This window comes from Mirounga angustirostris, unplaced genomic scaffold, assembly GCF_029215605.1.
Source record: "Mirounga angustirostris isolate CCGP_5_RB_7025 unplaced genomic scaffold, mMirAng1.0.hap1 SCAF_4, whole genome shotgun sequence".
NCBI lineage: Eukaryota > Metazoa > Chordata > Mammalia > Carnivora > Phocidae > Mirounga > Mirounga angustirostris.
This window is the reverse complement of record NW_026991712.1, coordinates 42,441,391-42,463,802: the sequence shown is the minus strand read 5'-3', so window position 1 is coordinate 42,463,802 and position 22,412 is coordinate 42,441,391. Positions and strand designations below refer to the sequence as shown.

At 40.2% G+C, this 22,412-nt stretch overlaps 1 long non-coding RNA gene across 1 annotated transcript in view; it reads right to left on the bottom strand.

The window, feature by feature from the left end:
- LOC123860512 (uncharacterized) overlaps positions 1-22,412 on the bottom strand; it is a 112,358-nt gene that overhangs the window by 29,582 nt on the left and 60,364 nt on the right. The window contains exon 2 of the long non-coding RNA XR_008507661.2: positions 1,572-1,647. This is a non-coding gene — a long non-coding RNA (uncharacterized LOC123860512). The remainder of the gene's footprint in view (positions 1-1,571; positions 1,648-22,412) is intronic.

Sequence of the window (22,412 nt, the reverse complement as noted above, 5' to 3'; positions counted from 1 at the left end):
CATCAACCACCAGCAGCTATGAGCAAGCGATGAGATGGTTTCATCCTCACATCTTCCAAAAGGACCCAACCTGCCAACACCTTGATTTTGGACTTCCGGCCTCCAGAACTGTGAGACAATAAATTACTTTGTCTTCAGCTACCAAGCTTGTGATAATTTGTTACAGCAGCCCTAGGAAAGTAAAGTGTTCTGTCTTTCACTTAGTAGGCAAATATTTGCAGAAGGAATATTTGTTGAGTGAATATAATAAATCACTTCAGTTTGATACAGCGGCTGATGAAGGAAAATCTTTAGCAATAAGTGTTTGAGGAGGAGAGAGAAGCTTATGACGGGGGCCAGAAGAAAACCATTTTTCCTTTGACTCTATTCTGAGACAAGACTCAGGCAGAGCCTCCGAAGGACCAAATGAGGGTGTGGTTCATGGACAAATAACCATCCAGGGAAGACGAAACAATGACCATCACTTCTGACTACCTGAGGAATAAGAGTAGCTCACCAACACTTGCTCAAAGATGCCCTGGCACAAGGAGGAGCCATTCTTTTTGTCCTGGGCCGTTAAAAAGGTACAACTAGCATACATAAAAAAAGTGGGTATTGGTAAAGTATTTTATAAGATTTAGGTAAAGATTATTTTAAGGATATTATTTCTCAATAGACGTCAGTGTTAGCTCCAAAGTTCTTACGGTTTCTCATATTGTGTACCATATTGCCACCTTGGCTTTTCTTTCTTTCTAATCCATGATCATCAGGTTATTTTGGGCTCTGCCTCGTGGGCACCCTTGTCACCCATTCTGTGCCTCCATACTCTTCGCCTGACCACGGTGTGATTCCGATGCAATATATCTAATGACGAAATTTCTACTCACTTAATGTCCCTGAGGAGTTCTTGAAATGTAATGAAGTAACTGCTTTTGCTGTAATTTATGCATACACTTATATACTGAACCGTAGTTTAATCAAACTCCTTTGCCTTGTGTAGTAGAATAGCAATATCTAATGAAAACATATGAAATATGTGTTTTGTAAGTACCCCAGACAGCTCATTTTGGTTTGCTTCCTACTTAATCCCGAAATTCCTATCTTCCTGCACTGTAAACACTTTCCTTCCCTTATCATCAATCTCAGCTATGTAAATGAAGCGGGGAGGGGGGCAGTGGCACAATTCCTTTTTTTCTGGATGTTATCAAGGGCCCTATTCTTCGAGAAACAGCTGACAAGGGCACCGCTAAAAATGGTCCTTTTGTTTGCTGGAAAGGCTGAAGCAGACCTGAAGGCGGGAGAACTTTGCCCAAGCACTGGAGGGGCGCTGCCGGGGCCCATGAATGCCTATGTGCATACGAGCTGGAAATCCCCCCTCCTGGTGCTGGCAAGCCCAGCGGCGGCCCTGAACCTCGCTCACTACTCTACTTGCCACAGGGCACGTGTGGAGAAAAGCCATCCTAATAAAATGACTTTCATGGACTGAAAGTAAATCTCTGGTTGAGTTCAGAGTGTCCACATAGGGAATGGTCCTCTGACTGCCGAAATAAGCACCCCGGCCATCAGAGAACCTTGAACATCCTGCTACGTACCTGTTTGTCCTCTGTGGCGATCTAGATTCACTGCTGGTTTCCAGACCACGGGGAAGGCAGGGGCAGCGCAGCAGGTCTGCCGAAAAAGAGACGCTTCCCTTTAGATTTTCAGTACTCGTTTACATGTCTCTTCCCTTTTTTCTTTTTATTCGAATGATTCCTTTTCTGTCTATTCCTTCTAAGGAGGAAAAATAATATTTCCCATTCTTCACTTTCACTGCCCCAGAGGCTACGGATGGAATACACAAATCATGAGACCAGGGAAGAACATACTAAGAGCTGAAGCCAGATATTCTCAGTACTGGCTGACTGGGATCAGAAGCAAGTTAAACAATCTCGGAAGCTTCAGGCTTCTCATCTGCAAAATGGAGATGATGCTATCTACCATTTCAGGTCACTGTGAGAACAAAAAGCATGGCATAGCCCTAGCACTCCAAAAAAAAGTTTTTTCCCTTCTTTCTTTCTAAGCCATTTTCTTTCTACTGGGGGAGACATTCATTTGTTTGATAAACATTTATGTAACACTTATTTTCTAACAGGCACTGTGCTGGAATCTGAGATAGAACATCTTATACAAACTATATTTGCAAACTCTATGTACTCAAAAAGAAAAGCACAGAATGTGCTGGGATCATTGATGAGATGAAGACAGGACAGAGAAGGTGGGGAAGCACTCCTCACAGAGAGTGTGGTAGGCATTTATAAAGGTCTACAGGCTGAGAGAAGCAAAGAATTTGGAGAACTGAAAGGCCCTCCCTAAACTATCCAGGGCAGGAAGTTGTCAGGCTTATCATTAAGATCTCCAGAGAAGAATTTTACACACTTTCCCTTGACAGCCTAGTCTAGTGTTTTTTGGGGTTTTTAGCAGGGAGGGAGGATGGGAGGGGGGAGGGAGTGGGACAATATAAAATTACAGGAAACTTGAAACTTATAACCGTTCTTAGAGTATATCCCCAGGTAATATGTGGCAGTATGATTTGAATCATTAATTTGTGTTTTATTCTCATTGCATTTCCTTTTTTCCTGTTGAATGAAGTAGTTAGGTCCTTATACTCTATTACTGCATTGAAGGTCTTTATCTCAAAGTATAATAAAAATTTACTGGGATATGAATTCTGGAAGACTGAACAGTTTGAAGGGACTATGGTTGTGGAAAACAGATAGAGGTAAATGTAGAAGAAAGGTCAGGAGGAGAAGGAGAAGAAAGTGAGCATGAAAAATCTTCTAATATCTAAGATGACATTCTCTGTCATCTTGGAAGAAAGAAGATTTAGTTTGCTTCAAAAAAAATAGAGGAATGTGATTGTTTTTGCATCTTCAGATTTGTAGAGTAAGATTCACACACTCTACTTACTACAATGAGGAAATCATTGTTTAAGTTGAAGATCTTTTGACATATCCAATATCTAGAACTTTCTCTCTGATGTACAAAGGGGACCCTGTGTTGTGTTAAAGTCAGCACCATTGTAGGTCTATGTTAGAATACTTCGAGAGCTATAAGGTGGGCAATAGGCCCTGCCAGGCTTGCTGTCCTCAGTCCCCCCCTGGATACCTCATACCCACAGACTGATCTTCATTACAGGGATGGCATGACTAGTCATTACATAATTTGTGGATAACTGAATAAGATGTAATTCTCATACAATCCAGGTACCTGAATGTCTATTCTTCTTGAGATATAAAACCAGTCTATTAATTCACTATTCTGTGTTTTCTTACGTGATGGCCAGTCAAATGCAACCAGAGGAGGAGACACAGGAGAGGCTAAGGAAAATGTTAATTGTAGTCAGAGGTTCTGGAGAGGGGTGCCTCCATGCCCGGCAAGCTCAAAGGGGAGGCACCAGGTTTTGGTCAGGTGACAAAAGCAAGGGGAAAACTGCAGCTAGAGCCTTTATTGGGGTTTCTGAGGGAAAGGCAAGGTAGGGCAGAGAAACAGATGAAGACTGTCTAGTTTGAATCATTTCAGGAAGCTCTAAAATATAGGAGTGGTCCCTAGGTGCCTGGTACCTCGCCCTGGGATGATTAAGGTAGAGGACTCTTCCCTCCTAGGGTGTATGGGCCAGACAGATGAGGTGTGGCTCTAGATTGGTTAGTTGGCTAATCAAGGGCATGCCTTGCTTTTTCTAAGAACTGGCTGTTCCAGGGAGGGCCAGTCTCTCCCTAGTCAGAAAGGCTTTTTAAGATCTCAAAAAACACCATAATATACAGAATACAAAATATATATATATAATACATTCACTGCGCATGTGTAAAACTCACCTTCTGTAAAAATTCATCTTACATATGTAAAACTCATTTTACTAGATTTTTTTAGCATTGTTTAATTAATGTTTACTGCATCACTACTCATCACTTCGTGAGTGACATTTTGAGAATTGCCCGAGTCGTCTGATTGTCAACTCTGAGACGAGTATGTTCTATTTTGAACCTCCCAGAGTCCATTCACCCTTTTGCTTGGCTTTTTCAACATTCAGGCATCGGTATCTCACCCTTCTAGCACGTGCACTGACCCCACCTCCACCTCCGTGTGCGGGTCCTGATTGGCTCAGCCAATCAGCACTCAAGTTTCATCCTCCTGGCCATGGTGATTGGTTCAGAGAATGTGACCAGTTGGACCAACCAGACACTTACTAAGGGTTTATGTTAAGAAGTTTACTTGACCCCCCAGGAGAACTTGTGCTAGACGCTGTGTTTTCCTGCTGGACCTGAATAAGGAGCAAATAATTCCCACTGGCTGTGGGCAGCCAGCCTATGATTACAGAAGACAGGAGAGAAGGGAAGAAATGTGTTCTTTGGGGGTCATTGTTGATCCGTGGGATTAATCTTCACCTATTTCAGGACTTTTTGTTTTATAGGACACCCGCTCCCCCGCCCTTGCCCTGCCTTTTTAAAAGTCAACTGGACTCAAATTTTCCATTACTTGCAATTAAAAGCTATCTGGCGCAAGGTCCTTGTTTTCTTTCTAAATTCCCTTTATTTTGATTTTGGTGTTAAAGGAGAGAAGGCTTACTCAATTTCTTCTCTTTTGTGTTACAGTAAACAAAACAGGTGAATTAGGTGAATTGCAGCTTTACTAGGCAATGAATTTTGAATAACATAATAGCAGCCTTTAAGAGGAAAAGTTGGCAGCAATGTATAATTATTATATGTGAAGCAAAAATATCCAATTACACAATTTTATACACACACACATATTCTAACTTTGCCTCCTTCCGTTTGTCCTTGTGCAAAGACTCCCCTGGATTTCTGGGACGACTGTGCCAATGTCAGCCTCCTTGACCGAGCACAGCATTCTGGTCCCCGGCAGAGCTGAAACCCTGGAGCCCTATCAGGTCATCTCAGCACTCAGGCCATGGTGTTTTTAATTTTTTAATTCCCTCCTCATAGAGGAGAAAAGCAGGGAAAGACAAGCCCCAGAGAATGAGAAAGGGGGAAAAAAAAAAGGCACAATAACTAAGTAAAAGAAGAAAATAAAAGGTCAAATAAAAGGTCAGAGAAGATTATTTTTTAAATGTCATTCTTCACAATTTCTTTTGTCCTTTCATATCCTCAGTTTTTTATAAACTAAGGAGAGAAAATGAAAATTAGTTTCATTAGATACACCACTTTTGTTGGACTCAGACTTGAGTTGATCAAATGAGGCAGCTGAACTGAGAATGAATCTTCCCTGTGATTAGCTCGTACTCTTGAAGTAGCCAGGCACCTGTGAGGATAGGGGGTGGAGAGAAGATAATAATTGGGCTCTCATCTTTTATAATTATGTGTGTTTCAAGTGGCTTTGAACGGTGGGGTTTGAGAAGGCTACTTAAAGGGAAATTCTGTGAGCACTTCAGTCATTAGCTCTGGTATTCAAAGGGAAAGAGGAATAAAATTTTGAACAATAGACGACTTGAGAAACAGAGACCCCAAAATAATAATGTTTACTGAAAATTAGGACAATTGTTTGTTTATTTCACATCTTACAGCATCTTTATCATACCAAATAATTACCGTAGTTATTGACAAGACACACTGCAAACTGTTTTCTGTCCTTTGTATTCAAAAGCCTCTGAAGTTTCAGGAAAAGTTAACAGTTTTGTTTTTTTTCCCTTTTTATATTTAGTTTTTCAAGTAAATATGAACAGTAAATGAGAAGATTCCAATGTGCTATTTATGTATGTGTGGATCATGAAGGAACATTCACAAAATATCAGGTGTTCTAGAAATTTTATTTATTTTTTTTAATGTAGAACTTTCCCTATGAGTCTGTTCCTATGTTTAGTCTTACCTGTTAGATTTGGGTTCCTAAGCAGAATATAAATGAATTTATTCATTTTCTCCTTGATATATCATCTGTAATTAGAATATACTTCTACAAATGCTTATTGAGAGGTGCGGCTTAATCAGGGCTTTGGGGACCAGACAGCTCTTCTACCCCTTATTAAATGGGAACAATTACTGTTTTCCCAACATAACCAGTAACTAGTAATAATTTCTATTTGAAAGATACATTGATAAAGCAAGATCTAAAAAACAAACAAACAAGTAGTTATAGTTCCAACAGCCTGTAGCTCCACGAGGGTGGATGATTTGGTTCATTCATCAATGCATTTGCATCACCTAGGACAGGGTCTGCCCTATGTCACTAATACCTAATATGTCATCAAGTATTTATTGAACAGATATATAAATACATTTTTTCAACATGTCATTCTCTCTAAATTTCAACCATGGCCAACCACTGTTTAATCTTTCTCTACCCATGGCTTTCCCCCAGGCTTGGGTAGGATGGTTATATCATCTCACCATGAATACCTGTGTCTAGACAAGAGCCCTTTTGAAGTGTAAATACTGCTAGAACTAGAGCTACATTTGGCACAAAACAAAAAACATTTGGTCTTTTTTCTTTTACAGATTGCTACTTCCTAGAAAAAAAGCTCTCACTGCCTGCTTACAGCCAGCCAGTTGGAGGAAAGGCCCTAATTATCATTCCAAGTTTTGGCACTCAGACTCTATTTCCTCTTTTGGCTTAAGATCAAACAAAATGTGAAAGGAATTAAAAAAGAAAAATCAACAGGGCAATAGTACTCTTCTGTGTGGAACATAATCAGAAAATTTCTTCCTACCAAATACTGATATACACTCTATTCCATTTGACCAGAAGTTTGAGACATCATACACTGCTTAGATTTACAATTAAAACCCTATTAGGCACACACCAAATTTCCTTATTATAGCTAAGAATCTTTCAAAGGGAACATATCACCTTCAGTTGCAAAGTGATCTCTATTACCAGAGCTTAATCTCTATTACCAGTATGCTGAATGGATATAAAACATTTACTCCGTATTTCTTCATGTTCTTTATCAGGGACTACTTCTCTGTTTTGAAATCAGAAGTCTGTTGTCTTTCTTCCCTCTTTATAGCCTGCCTTGTTTCTCCCTCTACTATCCACCTCCCTCACACACCATTCCTCGAGCTTACCATTTGTCTACCCCTCCTATTTCTCTTCCTCTATGCATTAATGTACACAAATTCCCACTTCCCTCCCCAAACTGACCTCACCATTTTTACATCATTCACCTTTTGAAGAACAGAGAAGTTGTGGAGAGGATGGTATGCAACTTTCTATTTTTCCCTTTCTCCTGAGCAGTAGTCTCACTAAAGAGACCTCTATCAGTAAGACAGACCTATGCTATTAGAGAAGAATGGTGTAAATTTTAATACTTAAATTTAAAGAAAATTAAAAACATTTCCATCTTCTCCATTGAATTAAACACATGAAGTAACTCAAAACCAAAGTTCACAGCTAACAACATATCTTCTTACATTTTATTATATTTTATGAAAATGATTACCAATTAGCAGGTGAAGAGGTATGCAACTCGTGTATCAAATCCACTCAAATATCTTAGAGGAAGAAGCCACATAAAATATATCTAGCACTGAGCTTGTGATATGAAAAATTCCCAATAAATGGTTGGTAAATACATAAATCAGTGAACTCAAGAGTTGGTGAATCACTCTGGTTGAAGTGTGGAAGATGAATTTGGAAACCGGGCCAGCTGGAACTGGTAAGAGCAGGTAGATTTTTTAAGGATATTGAGGAAGTAAGTGAGGAGGACCTAAAAAGGTAGCAGAGATGGAGAACAGGGGCTAGACATATTTTAAAGACAAAGAGGAGGTAAAATCTTTAGGATTTGCTGCCTGGGTTTGGAGCTAACATCCAGAAGATGAAAAAGACAAGTAATCCAGATGTGAAATGTTGTTCGGGGTCCACGAGCAAAAAAATCAAGAAAGAATTCTTGAGACATCTTTAGTGCAAAAAAGGTGGTTTATTAAAGCATGGGGACAGAACCTATGGGCAGAAAGAGCTGCATCGGGGTCAAGAGGAGTGGCTGATTATATACTTTTAAGTTGGGAGGGGGTTAGGGATAATGTAAGTCTCTAAGGAATTTGGAATTGAGGTTTCCAGGACCTTGAGGGGTCATTTACTACTGTCTAGTAAACCTTAGTCATGAGACCCTTCAGATGTATATCAGTGGGCCATGTATTTGGAGGATGATTGCTCACATATATCTTGGGGGTGGGGAGGGTAGAGATAAAGGAAGTTTCCAAAGGGCTTTTTATACGTTAAAGAAGATGTATAGGATCCTAGGAGTGGGGCTAATGTCCAGCTAAAGTTACCTTTTGCCTTTAGCAAAGTAGTAACACTCAGGCAGTTGAGTACCTGGAAGAAGGTCACCCTGCCTGTCTCAAGTAAGTACAATGGGCTGTAAGTTGTAAAGTTTAATTTTTTGTATTTCTTTTGCCTTTGTTCTCTGCATCAATCCTGGGTGCCAGCTGGTTTTCACCTGAAACTCTGAATATTTCAAAAAATTCCATGAATGTCCAGCAAACATGGACGTTTATGAGTTTATAAGACTTAGAGACTACAAGGACTGACCATTATGAAACGATCTCTCCCCCAAATGATCTCCCCCATGGTGACTTCCTGTGTCTCTCTACTTCTTGGTCCTATTAAATTAATTAAACAAGGGGGCCAGTAGGCATAAGCAAACTAAAACCCAAGCCTGTAATTAAACCCTAAGGACAACCAATCACAAACAGCCAGCTAGCCGATCCCCAATAATGCATCTCATTAAGCCATAACCAATCAAATCACTTCCTTGCTTTTTTTCCTCCTCTTGTCTATGGAAGTGTCTCCCCGAGCTCGCAGGGGAATGCTCCTAACCACTTTGGGTTTGGCACTGCCCTATTTCTGTGGACTTTGGCTCAAATATACACTTAAAAATTTTAATATTCCTCCGTTTATCTTTTAATGCTCCCATTTGATTGCCTGCACTTTACAGAAAAGATTTTTGTTTGTTAAATTTAAAGTGCCCTTCACTTTAGTTCTTTTACCATTTCGGACTCCTACACTGCTCATCTCTCTCGTAGCTGGCCCCAGTATTTTCACCTGACATCTTCTTTATCACAACCCACCTCTTCTCCCTCCATCGTGGAATGCTAGGACACACACCAGGGAGATCAAGGAAGAGCTCAAGAGACTATTTCTCCTTCACTTGCAGAGGTTTTCGTGGGATCAGTTTATTCTCGTGTATTTTCAACCATTTCCAAGCCTCCTTTTCTTTTTCTTTTCTGTTGTTTTTCTTCTTCACTATCACTGACCTAGATTCCGCACACCAGATGTGTTCACCTGGAACTCAGACTAAATGAAGAATGTTTACTCCCTGCTCCTGTTCTACCTCGGGTCACAATCTGGAGAATTCCTCTACAGAAAGAAAGGTTGGAAAACATATTTCTAATTCTTAGTAAGAGGTAATTAAATAATTTCCTTTTATGATACTGTCTTTGTTCTCCTCTTGAAAGGAAAGAGCGGCCCCTTTATCACTTTAAACAGGGCAAACTAGTATTTCTAACCCTCCTTCCAAAGTTAATTAACATGTAAATACTTGTCCGTAAAAGGTAACACTTCAGCAATTAGCATATAAATGGGCCAGGGACAATATTCTGCCATAAAGGAGACAGCTTGGAAGATTTTGCCAAATGTATTTGGAAAGGAGAAAAAATAAAATAAAATAAAGCCTTCATCATTTCCATGCAAACAGTTATGAAATAGAATGTCAGCGGGAGCCTGGGGTAAAGGGAAAACTACCCTTTGGTAGGATACTTGGATAGAACGAGGTGACGTTTGCATACACAACTCGGTTTTATGTACATGTTTACTCAAGAAGCCATGACGGAAAGTGACTAATTGTTTATGTCCAGAACACACATCATGTTTGTTTGATTTTAATGAATGTCATCAGCTAAGGAAACAGAAAGCCATAGGTGGGGAAAGAATTTAAGGGCTAATTTTTCCATATTGGGTGTAATGATGAGTACACTCACAAAATTGCCCTTACAGGGATTGCTTCCACTCAGCCCTGAATTTGCGTTTCAAATGAGGTAATTGTGCACCTAATGATCCGTTTGCACAAGCGATTACCTGATTGGCATATGCCAGGTGAGCTTTTGAGAAATAATAGGACAAACACACTTTGGCTTGGCACCCATAGCACCCAAGTTTGAAAAAATAAAATAATAGTTATATTACATTTGTGACATTCTTATTAGAAATGTGTCTCCATGTGTGGATGGGATGTTCAAGCTAATAAAAGATAAGTCACTAGTCCAAGAGGAAAATAAATTCTCTCCTCACTCTGACAAAAAGATACCAGTCACTTTATATTATTAAAGCTCCAACGTATCCTAGTTTATGGGGGAAAACCTAGGATTTGTCATCAGAAAACTTGGATTAAAATTTCTATGTCAATTCCAGATATATAAATTTAGGCAAGTCACAAAACACGAAATCACAGTTCCTCAAAATGGAGATATGAGTCTTGTTCATGTGGAAACTGAATTCGATCATTATTATTCATTGTGTCTAGTATTAACTAGTACTAAAATGAAGTAAATCATGCTGATATTAAAGAAATCGTGCAGGTGCTGGTGCCTGGTCAAGGTGAACCCTGGCAGGATTATCTCACCTGTTAGTGTTGGTCTATTCAGTATCTTATCCCTACCTCCACTTGGTGGGGCTGACAACCAGGATCCCACCTCTCTCACCACCAGGTAACAGGTGACCCAACCCAGTTGAAGTTATTCTGGACAGAATTGCCCTTGAGGCCCGTTTCCCTGACGTTTTCTAAATCTAACAAATTCCCTTCTAGGCTAGGCCAAGTTCCAGTGGTTGGGTCAAAAATAGATTTGTCTTCCAAATTTGAGGAGGGGGTATATTTTCAAGGCACTTAGCCTAGATAGTGTGATTACCATAGGACAGAGGAAAGGATCAGCACATTAGCCTCCACCTACTTAGAAGCTGGCCTTTTTCTCCCTGTGCTCTAGAAAGTCACTGCCCAGGAGAACTTTCTGTGATGATAGAAATGTTCCATAATTCTCGCTGTCCAACATGGTAGCCACTAGCTACATATAACTATTCAACACTTAAGTATAGCTAGTGAGAACTCAGAAAGTAAATTTTTTTAAATTTTATTTTAATTAATTTAATTGAAGTTTCAAGAGACACATGAAACTAATGGTATATTAGAGGCCGCTCTGTTAGGCAGGGGAAAAAAAGCAAACATTTTATCAAGTAATAACTGGGCACCATAGACTATGAACATCGTTTACTGTCTGCAGTTGTTTGCTCTTACCCTTTACAAAGAGTCAGTGCCAATCCTCCCTTTCCAGGGCAGTCTTTGAAACTTTTTAAGCCATTTCTTCTTCTCGTCCTTGTCCCCCAAATAAGCTAAGAAACAGCACAGTTTCTTAACGACACTGAAGTCTGTAGTTAAGGTACTCTTTATTAAAATCCAACCTAAAAGCAAGATGAAACCAAAGAAGCAAACAAGGAAATAGGCAGAACTTTTTAGAAGTCTTTAATATCTACAGTCTGAATGTTGGTTGGGCATTAGTTATGAGGGGAATCCTCTACTTGAGATGGACTATCAAGGAATCAGAGTCTGTGACCTAAGCAAGTACCTAAAATCTTATAACCTAGAAATTATTCCTAACGTGATTGGGCTTTGAAGACATAAACATAGTTTATTACTAAAACATAGTAATAATAATACAGGAACTACAACAGTTAATCATTTATTATGTCTCAGGCATCACCTAAGAATTTTGCATACTTTATGTAATTTGTTGTTCACGACAGCCTTATGAGATGCTTGTTCTTATTTTCCCCATCTGACCAACTGCAGAACTGAGACTACAAAAGGCCACATAATTTGTCCAAGGTCATAGGAAGAACATGTGGCAGAGTTGAAGTTCAAAGCCAGATCAGTGAGACTCCAGAGCCTGCCTCCATAACCACTTTGTGCTGTGGTTTTGTACCACTTCAAGGTAAGGATATTCTAGGAAAATGATGGAATTTCTTAGGTTTCACAGAAGAGCAAAAGTTTTCATGCTAGACAACCATTCTGCCGGTGGATTAGTATCAGTGAGTCTGTGAATAGGTGAACTGCTTCCTGGGCAATTTAAGGGGACAAATGAGTATCGGGACTGACCTTCCTCTAAGGCAAACAGTGGTATCCCTTCTTCCTAAAGGGCTGGAATGGAATGAGCCACTTGCATCTAGTTTTGTGGGAAAGTTAATTCTCTGAAACAAACAGTTCGGGAAAAGCTCATTGACAGGAACACAGTCATGCCTTCACCAGTTTGGGGTGAGGCCCCACATCCCATCATGCTCCCTGTCAGCCTCCTGATTTTTCCCTTCTAGGAGGCTTGCAATGCTGCTTAGATCAGTCTGGGCTTTTGCAAATGATTTATAGTACCATTTGGGATTGCCATTCTTGCTGAAGTGTAAATAAAGTGGCAAGGCTGTCTCAGAATTGAAAAATGGTGATCTAGTCCCAAATAAAAATATTCATAATTCTGGTTTCCAGAAAGCAGGGATGTGAAATGGAGGTCATGGGTGGGAGGTGGGGGAGTAGAAGGTGGCACTTTCCTTTGATGACACAAAAAGCTTCAGCATGTGTGTGTATGCACGCATGTGTGCACATTTGCACACATGCACACACCTTTACTTAAGTCCTGTCAGTCTTCACCGTGCTACCCTGTCGCCCCCCTTCCTATAAAACTTGTGACCAAGTGATCCTTGGATATATTCTCCCCTAAATCTGGCCATACTCTCGCTATTAAAACATTAAGAATTTTTGCGGCCATTTACAAAAGTGCTAATGAACCCTTCTGTAGATTTGGGAGAAAAAGTTAAATGTAACTAAAAATACGAACTTTCCTGGATTGATAATTCTACATACCAGGGCATGATCAGATCCAATTACGTTGAGCTCTATTCAGTAATCACTGTGTAATGGGATAGACTCACAGAGTAATAGGATTTGTTTAAGGCAAGGATAGAGGAGCTTAATCCACATTAGATATCTTAAATGCATTAAGAGTGAAAAAGACTGGGGCACCTGGGTGGCTCAGTTGGTTAAGCGACTGCCTTCGGCTCAGGTCATGATCCTGGAGTCCCGGGATCGAGTCCCGCATCGGGCTCCCTGCTCGGCAGGGAGTCTGCTTCTCCCTCTGACCCTCCCCCCCTCTCATGTGCTCTCTGTCTCTCTCATTCTCTCTGTCTCAAATAAATAAATAAAATCTTTAAAAAAAAAAAAAGAGTGAAAAAGACTGATTGATACCAAATCTTTGGGAGGAAATGGAGAAAATGACAGTATTTTTAAGGGTTAGATGTGTGGTGTCTCTGAAGGGTCTTGGGGGACATTTACAAACTTTGTTGCCTAACAATTTTCATCAGTAACATCTCTGAAAATAGAATTTAAAAGAGAAAGGGCTCAATATAAAGACACCCATCCTTAAACTTTTTTTTTTTTTGAATAAGATCACTGACCCTGGCTGATCAAAGTTTGGTTTGGAAAAGCCAGGACACGATCTCAGAAGGTCACGATGGCCCCGAACACATTGTTCGGCTTCTCAGATAGAGAACTTTTAAAAGGAACTGCAAATGCCTTGTCACGCTTGAACTAGATATTAGTTGGCTAAGCTGAGAATCAAATATGGGAAATTAGTTGCCATTAAAAGGTCGCTTCAGGCAGTTCATTTCTCATCAGCCAAGCTGTGCGGGGCTCCTGCTGTGGACAGTGAACATTAGCTTACTAAATACTTCAGCTCATCAGACACTGCATGACTCATGGATGGGCCTGAATTTGGGCGATGGGGGAGGGGAAGAGGAAAAAACAGATACGGGAACGTAACTGTGGCATCTGTTTGGGTAGCTATGAATGCTCTATGCGGTTAGAAAAAAAACCAATAAAAATTATTACGCATTGACACGTACATGCATTCACAAGTTATGGTTAAGAGAGAAATAAACTGATTATGAAACCAGTTTTATATGATTTTATTTTTGGTTAAAAAGTGGGTGTGTTTGTGTGTGTGTGTTTAACCTGGAAGACTAAATAGCGAAGTCTTCCTAGAGATGAGTTTTTGCAATTCCTTTTATTCATCTGTATTTTTAATAATTTTACAATTCAATTATTATAATTTTATAATAAACGCCTATTACTTATGAAATAAATAATAGACATTAAGCAAAAGATTGCACCTATTTCTTTTTCTCCCTCATTTGGAATGTTTTATTTCCTTCGTAGGAACATTCATTCTGAGGGCCTTCCAAATACATGCAGGGGAAAATTCCAGAGTGAGTATAAATGAACTGTGAAGAGAAACTAACATGCATCTTGGGGCCTCTCCTGTTCTAGCACTTCTAGAATTGTACTACATAGAACAGCCCGAAGACTGGGCATCCAGAGTCACCTGACATTCTCACTGGCCTTTCTCCATCCCGAAAGTTTGCAAAGACTCTCCTTAGTCCTCCTCCAAGAAGCAAAGTGTATACTCCAAAATAGTGCAACTTACATACCTAGAAGTTGCATTATGTGTGGTGGAAAAAAGAATGGGCTTTGGAGTCAGAAGCTTTGGATTTGAATCATGTTACTGATGAAAATTGCTAGGCGACAAAGTTTGTAAATGTCCCCCAAGACCCTCCATATATCCATAGGATAATAGCTGTGTGACCCTGACCAAGCCACTTAATAATCTCTGAGTTTCAGATTCTTTACCTGTAAAAAGAAATAGTAAAACCTATGTTACACAACTGCCTTGACAATTAAGTTAGATAATGTATGTAGAGCCCCAAAGAGAGGTAATCCCTGAGTTTTGGTTACTCTTACTTTCATGCTTTTTCATGCAGTGAAGCTGCGGTGAAGACCAGGAATGGGAAAAGGGGTCACAGTGCTAGAGTTTACAACAATGGAGGATATAGAAAATGTACGCAACTGCCAGACATAGCAAAGTAGAGGTGTCTGTGGGTGTCTCTTTAAGAGGGCAGTTTGGAGCTGATGGATTGTGCATGCATTGCAGAATCCATTCTGCAGGATGCTAAAACCCCTGTGCACTGTGAAGGAGCCTTCCTAGAAGTACAAACCTCCCTTGATAGGAGAGAGAGGACCCAGCTTTGCTCCCTGACCCATTAGCTATAGGATCATAATAAATATTCCCAGGATTCCAAATCCATTCTCTCCACACTAAGATGGGGATGTCATCTACTTCATCTTAAAAAGTTTCAAAAATTCTTTATAAAGTAGAAAATACAACCTACTTGTTTTTCAGTAAGATCCTAGTTTGCAAGTAAGCAACAGAAACCCAAATCAGAGAAGTGTAAACAAAGAGAGGAAATTCTCATAGAATCAAGTGCAGGAACAAAGCTGGGTTCCAGGAACTCCTAATAGCATGGCCCACTCATCTCAGTTTGCCTGGAACATTCCTAATTTTAGCTCTGGAAGTCCAATCAGTGCCTTGGGAAGCCCCTCAGTACAGACACACTGGGACAGCTGGTCACCATCCCTCCTTGGCACGCTCCTCTGAGTGTCCACTTCATCCTGCTCCCTGGGCTGACTAGCTTTCTCCCTTTATACTCTGTCTGTGTGGTTAGAACCACAGTCAGTGGCAGGTCTCAATCTCTAATTTTGTTCCCACAGGTGCCATTTCATTTTGTATTGCTCGTAATGTAACTCGAGTTTACAACAACCCCATTTTAAAAAGTCTCATACTTTGCTCTCAGAAAATAATCAGAAGTATGTGCCCAGCATCTGTAATTTTATAACAAAAGCCTGCTTTCGGAGCCATCTATGCTGATGAGTTCAGTGCATTCCTGAGATTACTTATCTTCAGATGAAACCACTTAAACATACTCCATTCTCTTTGAGAAATCATGCAGGGAATGCAGGGAAGATCCTTGTTTTGAAGGAACTTTGATTAAAATCTGCCCAATGCTAAATTCTGTGAAATTAGCAGCCATGGCTATTTGGCGCGCCACGTTACCCCTATAGTGCTAAGACCCAGTTGGCCAAGCAGATGAACGAATGAGGTAAATGGTAATGAAAACATGAGAAAGCTCATTGTTGAGATGTGTGCTATCTGCTCTGTGGGATAGAAACTCAGAGAAGGAGATACACTGAAATGTATTGGACTTGGCAAAGATTTGGAATAGTGAGAATAGATATATAATGAGAGGTCCTTTATTGTCTTCCTCTTTCAGCTCCTGACCCAGGGGTAGATTACAAAGCCTAGGACTAGAAGACAAAGCACAAAGCCAGCTTGTGTGGATAAGGGGAATACTTTTCCCCTACTGGAAGGTCACACAGCATTTTCCCCTCTTTGGAACCTCACGCTCTCCAAGGACGTAGATGCTGAACAATGGGAGAGAGTCAGACCTACAGCTGCCAGTTCCCCTCTTGATCATTCCTAAATTCCTTCCATTTGAATGGATCCTTTGTAAAAGCATGCAGATTATGTGAATGTTTCCCTGTCATATGATTAAGCATAATGGAAAGCATAAGTAGCCTAGACCTCCTTTTGGTTCATCTTGTCACCCTTCTTTCCATTTCTGCATAGCCTCATATGCTGTAGCTGTCCAGCTCTAGCTCATTCGTGTATGTAGATTTCTACTGATGCTTCCGCTCTAGCAGTCAGCAATACGACTTAATGGACACATCACTGAAATACACTCAGACGCCATCTGAACTGGAATAAGAATAAATTGCAGGCGAAGGGCTCAAGCCAGCCTTCCAGATTTCTGTGTGGAGTAGGCAGTCATGTTTTCCAGAGCCTCTCTCCAGCACTGCAGTGATTCTAAACCAGCCAGTTGGAGTAAGCTCCGGAGAGCTGCTTCACTGCTTGTGTTTTCATAGTGGCGGCAGCCTAATCGCTTACACTGAACTATTTAACACGTGCCCATTTGTTCTGACTGCTCTTTTATTATGGATGACCAGCCCTGGTGTTGCGAGGTTCACTTGATCCAATATTGGCTTCATTTGGGTATGATCGTTTTGATCAGTGTTGTTTACTGAGCAGCCTGCCGCTAACCTTTGCCACCTCCCCTCGCCCACCCGCTGCATTCATTGCCTACCAGAAGTGGACCAGTTCAGTTTCCTGGTTCTGAGAACCAGAATTCAGCAAGATGGGGGCCAAATTATCCCAAACTCCAGATCACCTCTCTAAACACTTATCATATGTGCCCAGGAAAAAGATGCTTTCCTGTTTGTCTTGCTTTTTTTGGAGCTAAGAAGACAATTGCTTCCTTGCAAACATGGACAGATTAAATACACTACATTCTGTCCTTTTGCCATCTGCTTCTTGCTTATTTTATTTTAAGCTGCATGACTAAACTTTATTATCTGGCGGGTGAAGGTGGGCTATGCTGTTGCTGTGATCACCTCCTTGAGGCTGGGAATGAATGCAAAGTCGCAGGGCTGATCTACAAGGGGCAAGTCAGAAATCAATTGGCCACTGTGCAATTATCACTGCTGTGTCAAATACCAAGACATTAGCATTCGAAGATTCCTCTTGGCAAGATTCACAGCAGGAGGGAGGGAGCGATGGAAGGGGGAGAAACAACAACAAAAACCTTGTTTTGTTTTATTCCTCTAAATATCCATGTCTGCATAAGATCTCTTTCTCTTTGTGCCCGCCTGGAAGGGCTGTGAGGAAGATTCTCTTTCCAATCTCTGTGCCTTTCAACTTTTCCTGAACCATGCATGGTTTCTAGTCTTCTCCACTATCACTCTTTCTTGCCTTATTTTCCCTAAGATTTTAAAGCATCCTATCACAATACGCAAGCGCATACTCTATAGGAACTTCGGACTGGTCCTTGTCACTCCTGTTCATCCCACTTTCCCCCTCAGGGGCTCTCACTTTTCAGAGCTGCCCCTGGAATGTAGCAAGAAAGGCACTCCTCTCAGATGCGAAGTTTAAGGGGACACCAAAAAACTCCATGACCAAGATAAATAATATTTCAATGCCAGATATTTTTAAAATTTGGTTTTGATTATTTTTTTCAATGTTGAGATCAATTGTAAGCAATAATATAAAGAAATGTCCCTACCACTGCCCTTTACCCAGCTTCCTCCAGTGGTTATCATAATGGAAATTATGATAGCTCTTGCAGAGCTATTGTACAAGATCCCAGCCAGGACATTGCCATTGATCCAGTCAAGATACAGAACATTTCCATCAGGACAAGGGTCCCTCATGTTGGCCCTTTATAGTCACCCTCACTTCTTTCCCATTCTTAGGGAAAAGAAGTGCAATTACTAGGCAATTACTCATCTCTTCTCCATTGCAATCGTTTTGCCATTTTGAAAATGTTTTATGAATAGAATCGCACCTTTATGTAACTGTAGAGGCTGCTTTTGGACAACAGCCTTGAGCAATGGAAACTTGACCAAGGCGGAAGGGCCTGAGCAATGGAAACTTGACCAAGGCGGAAGGGCCTACAGTGGCCCCAAGCCCCTGGCTGAAGACAGGCCCAGCAGGTGACCCACCTCAAAATAGCCATAAGCCCTAACTGACCAATGGGCTACTTACAACCAGGCACAGTTACCAAAAAGGAGAAAATTCCACAGGTCCCCTCACGTTCCTCCTTTAAAATCAGCCCCCACCCACCGCTTCATGGCAGACAGTCCTGTCTCTGCTGTCCTGCCCACCGCTCCCTTGTGGTGGGGCCAATAAACTTCTACTCCTTTGCTCTGCCTCATGTGAATCCTTTCACCACCTGCTTCCATCCAAAAGTCACACCACATTTGGGAGCCCCCATCCAATCGGAAAAGACACCACAATAACCTTTTAAGTTTTGTTTTGTTTCTTCTTTTTCACTGAGTGTAGTTCTCTGGAGATGCATACATCATCTCCAGAGAACTTTTGCGGGCACAAAGAGAAAGATATTATGCATGTAGTTCTCAGGTTGTTGCATACGTCAACATCATGGCTGAGCAGTATTCTGTAGGATGGATATGCCACAGGTTATCAAACCATTCACTCATTGAAGGACCCCTGGCTGGCTTCCCATTGGGGCTATTATAAAGTAAACTCCCTTAAAACACTTATGTACAGGTTTTTGTGTGAACGTAGTTTTCAAGTTGGAGGGATAAATGCCCAGGGATGCTATGACTAGGTCATATGCTAGTTGCATGTTTAGGTCTTTGAGAAACGGCCAAACTGTTTTCCAGAGTGGCTGTACCATTAAAGATTCCCACCAGCAGTGTATGAGTGGTCCATTTTCTCCATGTTCACCAGCATTTGGCTTTGTCACTGTTTTTCGTTTTAGCCTTTCTGATAGGTGTGCAGTAATATGATAATTTGGGGTTTTGATTTGCATTTCCCTAATGGCTACTGATATTTAACACCCTTTCATTGCTTATTTGCCTTCCATATATCCCCTCCGTATATCCTCTTCAGAAAAATGTCTTGTCGTGTCTTTTGCCCGTTTCCTAATCGGATTGGGTTCTTTTTTTTAACTGTTGAGTTTGAGAATTCTTGATATATTCTAGATACTAGTACTTTGTTGAGTGTGTGTTTTGCACCTATTTCCCCCCAGTCTGTAACTTATCTTAAAAGAGCAAAAGTTGTTGTGATAAAGTGCAATTTATCATTTTTTTTTCATTTTTGGATTGTACTTTTGGTGTCAAGTCTAAGAACTCTGTCTAACCCCAGACTCCAGAGGTTTCTCCTGATTTTTTCTAAAAAGTTTTGTAGTTTTACATTTTATATTTAATTCCATTTTGAATTAATTTTTGCAATAGATATAAGACTTAAGTTGAGGTTCATTTTTTTTTAGAGATTTTATTTATTTATTTGAGAGAGAGAGAATGAGAGAGAGAGCACATGAGAGGGAGGAGGGTCAGAGGGAGAAGCAGACTCCCCGCCAAGCAGGGAGCCCGATGCGGGACTCGATCCTGGGACTCCAGGATCATGACCTGAGCTGAAGGCAGTCGCTTAACCAACTGAGCCACCCAGGCACCCGAGGTTCATTTATTTTTGCCTGGGATGTTTAATTGCTCTCATATTATTTATTGAAAAGGCTGTCCTTCCTCCCTTGAATTGCTCTTGCACCTTTGTCAAAAATCAATTGAAGATATTTATGTGTGTCTATTTCTGGGTTCATTACTCTGTTTCATTGACCTATTGTCTACGGTTCCATCAACGCTACACAGTCAAAATAAATTTTAAAATAATCCATGACAAACAAAATATCAAAATTGCAAATGACATAGGATCAGCAACAGGTGCTGCTGTAAGTCATACCAGAGCCTGAGGCAAAAGGAAAAATCAGTAATAGTGATCCTCTGGTGACTTCCAATCATCAATATGAACAACTACCTGCTTGCACATTTGCTAATCAGTCAACACACCACAAACATTTGGCAATCGACAATTATTTGCCAACAGAGGATGGAAATTAATTTATTATTCAAGATATTCCCAAAACACATACAAAGAATAATACCAATAAACAAAGGTAGAAATATAGAACATGTTTCCAAGCATCTGAATAATTTTTATTTAATATCTTTTAAATTTTCATCTAGATGTTTAGGACCATGTAGATGTAACTAACAAGAACATTTAAGACACAGAAAGTTTCATGGGATGGGAATATTTACCACAACTACAGATGTTCTGTGTAAGTTTATTATGCATGTTGTTTAAGAAATGGGACAAAATAGCAGCACAGATCTTTCCCATGAGGTAATTAAATAACAAATAATAGTGAATCTCTTTAATGATGACGCATGGTGAGATTGTATTAGATATCAACCATTTTTGCAATTTTGAAAACATCTTTATATAACTATAAATAGGGGTGAAATTAAAAATATTTATCACCTATGGCATGAACATCAGCCAGTCATAATGGATGTTGGCCTTAAATGACAGATAAGCCTGTTCTGGGGTATATCAGCACAAAATCTGCCCTATCACAATGGTCACATAATCCAGATATAATGCTAAGCAGAGCTTTTGTTTCCATATTATCCACATAAAAACTTCAGAGCTACTTGGTGAAATTTTTATCTCAATATTCATCAGTGTCATCTTATAATCTGTTAGCAAGTATTTGTTGATTGCCATGTTCAAGATGCTCACATATATGTATGTAATTTATTGATAAGCTAAATCCTTTATTTCACTGACAGCCATTCTTGAATGACAGACAAATGTGAGGAAACCATTTGTTTTTTGCTCCAAAATTAGTATACTTTATTATCATAGTAACAATTATTTTTATATAATTTGGGTACTAGAGGTGTTAATTCCTTATGCTCATATGCATCTCAATGGACAAATGTTTTAGGCAAACTCAGTGAATTCTCTCAATAATTCTGAGTAGTATCAGCATTCCCTTTTTCCAGGTGGGAAAACTGATGACCTTGAAAGTGGCAAAGTCTAAACCAAAACCTATGTCCTCTGACTGTTGACCCTATCCCCTTCATAATGTCTGCAAGGAAACTCTTCACAAATGACAAAGCTTTATATGAATTATAGACATTTTTAATCCTGTTAAGAAAAAAAATAACCTTCTATATGAAAATGACTGAAGAAAGTGGCTCATCAACTATGTCTTTGGGTAGAGCCTCAATTCTAAAAGATCTGTCATAAGTTGATTGGTAGCTACTTTACTGTTCATTAATGTCCAAATCCTCTTTAGTCCCCAGGCAGAGCCATGTACTTCACCTTTCTCATGGTGGGTCTTTAAAATTTTTTTTCTAGAGTGGGTTACCTAAATCACGCAGTTCTGTTGATTTGTTAGTTTTGTAAAACAACCAATATCTTGCTCAGCTAGGCCATTTTATTAGTCCAATATCATTAAGATCTTCTCATGCTACATGTGAGACCTTGGATGAAGGTCATGACTTGCATTATAGTTATTTTTGAACCATGAGAACCAGACACATAATGGGTGCTATGGAAAGGCTTTGCCCTTCAGTAGCTGAACATCTTATTTTCTATAGTACAGTCAAGGCTGCACAATTTATTTTATTTAAAAAAATGTTCCAGGGGCGCCTGGGTGGCTCAGTCAGTTAAGCATCTGACTTTGGCTCAGATCATGATCTCAGGGTTCTGGGATGGAGCCCAGTATCGGGCTCCCTGCTCAGTGGGGAGTCTGCTTCTCTCTATCCCTCTGACCCTCCCCCTACTAGTGCACATGGTCTCTCAAACAAATAAGTAAAATCCTTTAAAAAAAAATGTTCCAGGACTCCTATGTTGATTAATTAGAAAACTTCCCCACAACCTTCCTTCTCTGAGTCTCCACCACCTCCAATATTGCACTTCCTTCTGTTGTTCTACTGTTATGGTCCCCAGTGCCTGCCTGCTTCACAAAACGACAGGAGCAGGTCAACAGGTGTCACTGTGGGAAAAAAAAAGAAAACAGAAAAACAGAAAGCTCACTATTTCTCAATGTTTATTGAAGTGACAACCTAATAATACACTTTTGGGGGCTGGGCGGGG